The sequence below is a fragment of the Chiloscyllium plagiosum genome, chromosome 12 (genome assembly GCF_004010195.1).
Source record: "Chiloscyllium plagiosum isolate BGI_BamShark_2017 chromosome 12, ASM401019v2, whole genome shotgun sequence".
NCBI lineage: Eukaryota > Metazoa > Chordata > Chondrichthyes > Orectolobiformes > Hemiscylliidae > Chiloscyllium > Chiloscyllium plagiosum.
Window position 1 is genome coordinate 54975600 of NC_057721.1, and position 8765 is coordinate 54984364.

Consider the following 8765-nt stretch of genomic DNA (forward strand, 5'->3'; position numbering starts at 1 on the left):
GTATTCTTCTATGTTCTATATTCTATGTTCTATGGACACTGTCTCACCTTCTTCTTGTTTACACATTGCTATTTTGGTCGTGTCCATTCGCACTGGGAATGCCTCCCTACAGGTGGTTGCTAGCTCTGCAACAAAATCATTAAAGTCGCCGTTCTGCTCCACTTGCGGGTCGGTTGATCTGGTATGGACGTTTGCCGCTGGCCAGTTATACTTGATTTTGGTGACATCGGCACCCAGTTTTCGTCCCAGGAGACATCTCATCTCATGTGATGTGGGGCAGAACTCGGTACAGAACTTTCTCACTTCTTCAGTGAACTTATTACCTCCAACCTCGTGTGGGTCAGGCAACTACCCATGGGCACTTTCCAAATCCTTCATGGTCCATGGTCGGTGGACTAACCCTGGGTACCCTTCTGGACCTGCAACTTCAACCATCGGTGCTTGCAGAACCACCTGGTTAGGTGATCATACATCACTACTCTTGCTGTCTCACACAGCGTCCGTAGACCCTGGATGCCTCTCCATCTTGGAGTGACCATCTTCCTTTTGGGCTTCTTGCTTCAGTTGGTTGCGGGTATGGTGTGCTATCAGTGATCCAGCAGACCCTGAGGCGGCCGCCGCTGACTTGGAATCTTCGCCAGGCGGATTTCGTAAGGGGGCTGTAGGTCTCGGAGGGCAGTCATCAAGGTCAGGATCTGAAACAGACTTAAGACACTGTACAGCTTCATTAGGTTGTTTTCCACACGTCTGCATGTGTGCTGGTGTTTGTATGCGTATTTGATCTATCCTTTACTTGAGATTTCCTTTCCCTGATGTCAACCTCAGCCTTCCACACGTTACAAGCACTCCAATTCACAGGTTTCTATTTTTCCCTTCCATTTCTCCTTCTCTCTCTCCTCCAACCTTGACCTCAGTATTTCCAACTGCCTTTTACTAAAACATTCTCCCTCCAGAAAACCACATTCCTTGATCCACAATTCTAACTGCTTTACAGACTCTGGGCTGTAATTATTTAGCATGTATTGTATTTGTGGTTGACCATTCCAAGTCCTCTGTGGACCCTCTTTATGTTCACTTTTGCTGGAGCCCATTTTCAGTGTTACTGGAAAAGTGTTCAGCTCTTTCTCTCTCTCACGGTACCATTATTTTTATTGCCAATATGATCTGCTTTTACCTCCGGAGGTCCCCTCTCATTGGGTGCATCTGCCCCAATGCCTTGGTTTTCGTAAACCAAGAAACCAAGTACCCGGTATGTCTTTGGCGAGTCCAACACAGCCAGCGGTGGCTCCAAGTCTAAAACCACCCTTAAACTTGCTGTCTCTTAAGCACTCCAGAGACGGCAATCCCTTCCCTTGAGTTTTACTCGAATACCGCGTGAGAGTTCACTGGACTCTCTTTCTGATTTATTTATTCTATTAAAATGAGTCTCTATGTAGGATTATGTCAGCCATGACTCTTACCCTGACCCTATTTGATTTGGACCCCGGCACTGAGGCGATCCACAGACACCCAGCCCTCTTATTCAAAGGGGCCAATTTAGCGCTCAAGATGAAGTGAAAGTCCTTCAAGGCACTAGAGCCTATGCCGCCTGGGAATCTTCAGAATCTTACCCAGTCACGGGATCCCGGATGAGCTCCCAAGTTTACTGTCGTGGAAATTAAATCAACTCAACTCAAATGCTAGCAAGAGCAAAGAAAAAGTTTATTTTTTGGATTCTGCAGAGTTGACCCAATACATTGGCAAGGTGCCTCATGTAAGGGGCACCTGATGGGTTTTCACATTTTCCCTTTATACTATGCTTCGCCTTTCCTTATCACGTCTTAATGCCAGGAGCCTGGAACATTCGAGTTCCTTTCCACATATGGTGTTTTTTTTCTCATTCCTTGTAATTCCCTACTGTCGGTACATTTTTCTGTCTGTCTGCAAATGCTATGCAAAGTCAGGCCTTTACTTCTTTGTTTAAACCATGCTATTATAGATTTCACAATAAATATTAATTTTCCATTACACTGATACATCCAGCAGAAACCCACACAGACAGAGAACAGATATGCAAACATCACACACACAGACTACAGCCTCAGCTGGGATTGAACCAAGATTCCTGGTATCGTGATGCAGCAGTGTTAAACACTGAGCCACCATGCCCTTATCTGAACATGAAACTGCTAAAGTTGTCAAGATTATGGATAGAGTTACAAAAACTGATTGTGCTGGAATACATAGTTTGATAGGTTGTTGTGATATTGGGTACTTAGATCATGCTTGCTTACTTATTACCTGACTTGAAGAGAGTTTGTAATAAAGTCCAGTTTTGTTCCTCATCTCATGCCTCATGTGCTCTTCAAATGGAGTCATTGGACAGTGTTCAGGATTGGGAATTGAAACCAATTCCATATTTTCCTCTCTCAATCTCAGTAAAGCTGAGCCTAATTCTACACAGACGAGGAATTAAACTGGGAACTTCCCACAGAACACACCAGATGGCCTGCTTCTTTAAAGACCACAATTTCCCCTCCCAAGTGGTCAATGATGCCCTCCAGCACACCTCATCTACTTCCTACACCTCCACCCTCGAGTCCCACCCCTCCAATGGTTGAAAACAGATCTGAAAGGGAACATACCTTTCATCTTCCAAGTGGAAGATACAAACTGAGGATGCATGGTATGCGGTAACGAACCCAAACTGTAGCCAAATAATATATCAATGCCATGATGCCTAGGTCACCCAGGGGTGAAAACAATCACTGAGCAAATTCAATTGCTGGTGACTTAATGTGGGAAAGGAAGTGAAACATTGAGTCGACAATTGTACAGTATGTCACCAGAATAACCTGGATCATTATGATAACAACAGGGAATTAAGACACAAGACCAGCAAATGGACCCTGGACCGACTTGCGAATAGATGAAATTAGATCTTTGCTACCACGCAAGGCATAACAAAGAACAAAGAACAATACAACACAGGAACAGGTCTTTCAGCCGTCGAAGTCTGCACCGACACATTTTGCCTTCCATACTAAAACTGTCTTCACTTACAGGATCCATATCCCTCTATTCCCTTCCTATTCATGTATTCGTTCAGGTGCTTCTTGAAAGCTGCTGTTGTGGCTGCTTCCACCACCTCCTCTGCAATGCATTGCAGGTGCTCAGCACCCTTTGTGTGAAAAACTTGTCTCATCCATCTCTTTTAAACTTACCCCTTGTACCTTGAAACTGTGTCCCCTTGTAATTGACCCCTCCACCCTGTGAAAATGCCTCATAATTTCCACTCTATCCATGCCATTTACAATCTTACAATCTTACAGTCTTAGCATGACTTCTCTATCCTTATCCTCAATGTGCCTTCCAATGAAGGCAAGCATGCCGTAAGCCTTGTCTTTCCAAATCCATAAAAATCCTGCCTCTTAGTATCCCTCCAACAACTTGTCCACACCGATATCAGGCTCACCGGTCTATAGTTCCCTGGCTTTTCCTTACTACATTTCTTAAATAGTAACACAACATTTGCCAACCTCCAGTCTTCCGGTACCTCACCTGTAACTATCGATGGTACAATATCTCAGCAAGGGGCCCAGCAATCACTTCCCTAGCTTCCCACAGAGTTCTAGGCTACACCTGATCAACTCTAGGGGATTTATCCCCCTTTATGCATTTTAAGACATCCAGCACCACCTCCTCTGTAATGTGGACATTTTTCAAGATCAAACTTTGTGTAAAGATTTCTAGCTCGGGTGCCAGTTATTATGGTTATGAGTATGTTCGTCGAGCTGGGAAGTTGATTTTCAAATGTTTCATCCCCTGTCTAGGTGACACCTTCAGTGCTTTGGAGTCTCCTGTGAAGGGCTGCTGTACTGTGTCTTCTGGAAGCAGCAGAAACGGAACTAAATAAATTCTAGAAGACACAATGCTACAACACTTCCCAGACAGCTCCAAAGCACTGAAGGTGTCACCTAAAGAGGAAACGAAACATCTGCAGATCAACTTCCCAGTTCGGCGAACATACCCATAATCACGAGTTTTCAAGATGCCGCTTTTTTTTCCCCAAGTTTTCTATCTTCCATATCCTTATCCACAGTAAATACTGATCCAAAGTACTCATTTAGTAACTCCCCCATTTCCCATGGTTCCAAACATAGGTGGCCTTGTGATCTTTAAGGCCCTGTTCTCTCTCTAGTTACCCTTTTGGCCTTAATGTATTTGGAGAATCCCTTTGGATTCTCCTTAACCCTATTTGCCAAAGCCGTGTCTTTTCCCCTTTTTGCCCTCTTCATTTCTCTCTTATGTATAATCCTACTGCCTTTATACTCTTTTAGGGATTCAGTCGAGCCCCGCTGTCTATACCTGACAATATTCTTCCTTATTCTTGATCAAAGTGTCAATTTCTTGAGTCATCCAGCATTCCCTATTCCTAATAACCTTGCGTTTCACCCTAACAGGAACATAACTGTCTCTAGACTGTTGTTATCCCATATTTGAAGACTTCCCATTTTCCAGCCATCCCTTTACCTGCGAACATCCGCACCTAATCAATTTTTGAAAGTTCATGCCTAATACTGTCGAAATTGGCCTCCCTCCAATTTAGAACTTTAACTTCTAGATCTGGTCTATCCTTTTCCACCACTATTTTAACTTAAACTTTCTTTCTCCCCTTTATATAATTTATTCAAGGAACTGGCTATTGCCATGATCTTACTGAGCTTGGGGACTGTGCTTCCCTGCTCTCCTTGAGCTTCCTCTGTGTATTTGATTAGATTCCCTACTGTGTGGAAACAGGCCCTTTGGCCCAACAAGTCCACACCGACCCTCCGAAGAGTAACCCACCCACACCCATTTCTCTCTGACTAATGCACCTAACGCTATGGGCAATTGAGCATGGTCTTTGGCGGGAGGAAACCAGAGCACCCGGAGGAAACCCGCGCATACACAGGGAGAATGTGCAAACTCCACACAGACAGTCGCCCAGGCTGAAATCAAACCTGGGTCCCTAGTGCTGTGAGGCAGCAACGCTAACCACTGAGCCATCATGCTGTGTATTCTTCTCCTATGAGTCCTGATCCATTAGTGGTCTCCTACAACATCTGACCCAGTTGTGCCACTTATGATTCAGGGTAAATGTTTGCCATTTTCTAAATACTTAATAATCTAATCTTTGTCAAAGAGGCATGGGAGATGACGAAGGTTGGGGTCCATCAACTCTGCTCTGCATCAAGGGGACTTGTGTCCCAATGGCAGTTTTCCTTCGCCAAATTCCCACCTGACCCCTCCAGGTCAATGCAAAGGAGGCACACTCCTCAAGATTAATTTCTAGGGTTTACCCTCCCTTATCAACTAACTTAGTTCCTCAACTACTGCAGTTTATCTATCACACCAGGAAAATAACCGGTGTAATCATCCAAGCACCACTGAGCCATCATGCTGCTCCCATCTTCCACTTTAATTCCTGGCCAGCATGACGGATATTTTCCCTTTTATTCAGGCTCAGACTGGGCAACTGAGATATGCGGTTTTGGTGGTTTGGATCCGAGAGCAACTTCAGTCACGTCTGGTCCAGCTCACCCAAGGACACCAGAAATATTGACCCATTTTCCAATCAGGTCACAAAACAGACAAACCAGATCAGAATCTAATGCAACTTCCTCTTTAGTTCTCAGAAAGCATACAATCAACACATTATTCCATCTGTTTAATTAGAATCTCGATGCTACTCTATGAGATTAACTGACCAGGTTCCCTCTGATCAGTTGTACTCTTCTCGGAGTTCTGAGCTCAGAGTTTCCTCTTTGCAGTGGCTGGTCTTGAGTTCATGCTGTGGTGTCACTGTCAATTTCTTTGATGTGCCTTTTATAGCATTTTACTTCAAGACTGTTTGATGTCCCATTTCCTTGCTCAAGATTCTCTCATAGTTTTGAGCTCATTGTCCAAGAGTTATGCAAGACAGGAGACATCTGTGTCCATGGTTCCTCTTATCAGTCTTATTTTATACCATTTTGCAACCAAATAACCTTTAGCAACTGCCATTTTTCCTGTCAGCAGTCTGGTTTTACTTCTTCATTTCACAGCAAGCTGATCTGGTCTTTATGTAAAGCTAGCATAATTTACGATCATGCTTGTTGGGCTTCAACTGTTAGCCATGGGGCCACAGTTACCCATAACATCACAATCATTTGCACTGGCTTCTGTTTCTGCTCCCACACTGTTACTATGGAGGATCTATCCTTGGCTCCCTGCGACATTTCATTGACCTGCTGTCCCTCAGTGAAAACATGCATGTGCACATCATTAGTTTACACGTATACATTGACTAAACCCATGTTCAGCTCACCAGCTCCAGTCTCAAATCATTCACAGTTTCTAAATTGTCAGGCTGCTTATTTAACATCCAGTGCTTGAAAAGCAGAAATTTCCTTTAATTAAATATTTGGAAAATTGAAGACATTTCTTTTGGTCAACTATCTGAAACTAAATCTATCATTCATTACCTTGATGTCTTACTAAACCCTGAGATAAGCTTCCTCCTACATTTCCATGTTGTCATTAACACTGTCTATTTTCACTTCCATAGTAGCTCCTGACTTTGTCCCTGCCTTAGTTCATCTGGTGAAGTAACCCTCAGTTATGATGTTGTTATCTCTCGACCTGACTATTTCAGTGTGTTCCTAACTGGTCTCTCATATATTCATTTCTTACACTTGAGGGTACCAACGACTGCTAATGACCTTACGTACATCAAGCCTATTAACATATTACCCCTTGTGATCACTGACCTACATTCATTAGTGTTTTTGCACTGCATTGATCTTCAACAAAAAGTTCATCCTTGTTCTCAGTTCCCTTATGGCATTAGTCCTCTCTACTTAGAGTTATAGAGATGTACAGCACAGAAACAGACCCTGCGGTCCAACCCGTCCATGCTTACCAGATATCCCAACCCAATCTCGTCCCACCTGCCAGCACCTGCCCTATATCCCTCCAAACCCTTCCTATTCATATACCCATCCAAGTGCCTCTTAAATGTTGCAATTGTACCAGCCTCCACCACTTTCCTCTGGCAGCTCATTCTATACATGTACCACCCTCTGTGTGAAAAAGTTGTCCCTTGGGTCTCTTTTATATCTTTCCCCTCTCACCCTATACTTATGCCCTCTCGTTCTGGACTCCCCGACCCAGGGAAAAGACTTTGTCTATTTACCCTATCCATGCCCCTCATAATTTTGTATCACTATAGGTTTCACAACCCTATGACCTCATCAACCAGTGGTCTACTGGGGGAAATCTCATGATGTCAAGGTGAACTGGCTGAAAGTTACCTATTTTTTGCCTCCTTGTTCTTTGAAATAGATGTGTCACATTGGCAATTTTCCAAACATTTCCCTGAATCTGGGGATTGTTGGAAGATTAGTGCAAGTGCATCCACTATCTCTGTGATCACTTCTGTTAATACCCAAGACACAAGTCAGGAGGGTGATGAAGTAGTTCTCACTTGCCTGCCGTTCTGACAACTCTCAAGAAGCTTGACACCATCCAGAATAAAGCGGCCCACTTAATTGGCACCACATCCTCCACTCCCTCCAACATCAACAGCCAGTAATAACAATGTGTACTATCTACAAGACGCACTGCAGAAATTCTTCACAACTCCTTAGACAGCACCTTCCAAAACCACAAGCACTTCCAACTAGAAAGAAAAGGAAAGCAGATACATGGGAACACCACCATCCTTCAAGCCACTCATCATCCTCACTTGGAAATATATCGCTGCTCCTTCAGTATTGTTTTGTCAAATACCAGGAATTCCCTCCGTAAGGGAATTATGGGTCAACTTACAGCACATAGACTACAGCTGCTTAAGCTTAGCACAGGGGTTCCTGACCCAAGTTTCTCAATATCAAACTAAATGCTGAATTCTATCATGTTATGATAAGTGCTCTCTAGAGAGTCTTTTATTATGAAATCATTTATTAAATCTGCCTCATTACACATTGTCAGATACGAAGTAGCCTGATCCCTGGTTAGATCCATGACATTATATTGCAGGAAACTATCCTGAATTCACTCAATGATTTTGTCCTTGTGACTACCTTTGCTAACTCAATTTTCCAAATCTACATGCAGACACACTCACTATCTCTTGATTTTTTCTCTGTCCTACAGAACAGCTGCTGCTACTCTACTGCTAGGGAACCAACTGAGTGCTATCACCAGTGTCATTAATTCTTACCTTCCCCTAAATGGCTTCGACAGCTTCCAATCCAAGATCATTTCCTGCTATTGTATTTATTTTATCTCATACTAACAAAGTTACCAGTGACGTCACTCACCTACTCAAGGACCACGTCGCCCCCACGTCAATCTCTGCCACCATGACTGACTCCGCCCTCATGACTAACTCCACCCCCACTCCCAGCTCCAGCCCCACACCAGGTCCTAGCTCCCAGCCCTGCCGTATTTTCATTATCCCTCCAGACCTCCCCCTCTCTGAGGATGAACGATCAGTCCTCAGCAGAGGCCTCACCTTCATTCCCCTACGCTCCCGGATCAATGAGTTCGACACGCGGCGTGACATTGAACATTTCTTCCGCCATCTTCGCCTCCATGTCTATTTCTTCAACCAGAATTCCCGCCCACCCTCTGACGACCCCTTCTTCCGCCTCCAACACACCCCATCCACCTGGACACCCCGTGCTGGCCTCTTACCCGCCCTCGATCTCTTCATATCCAACTGCCGCTGCGACATTGACCGCCTCAACCTGTCCACCCCT

At 44.3% G+C, this 8765-nt stretch overlaps 1 pseudogene; it reads left to right on the top strand.

Moving 5' to 3' along the window:
* LOC122555523 overlaps positions 1-8765 on the top strand; it is a 54184-nt pseudogene that overhangs the window by 9041 nt on the left and 36378 nt on the right.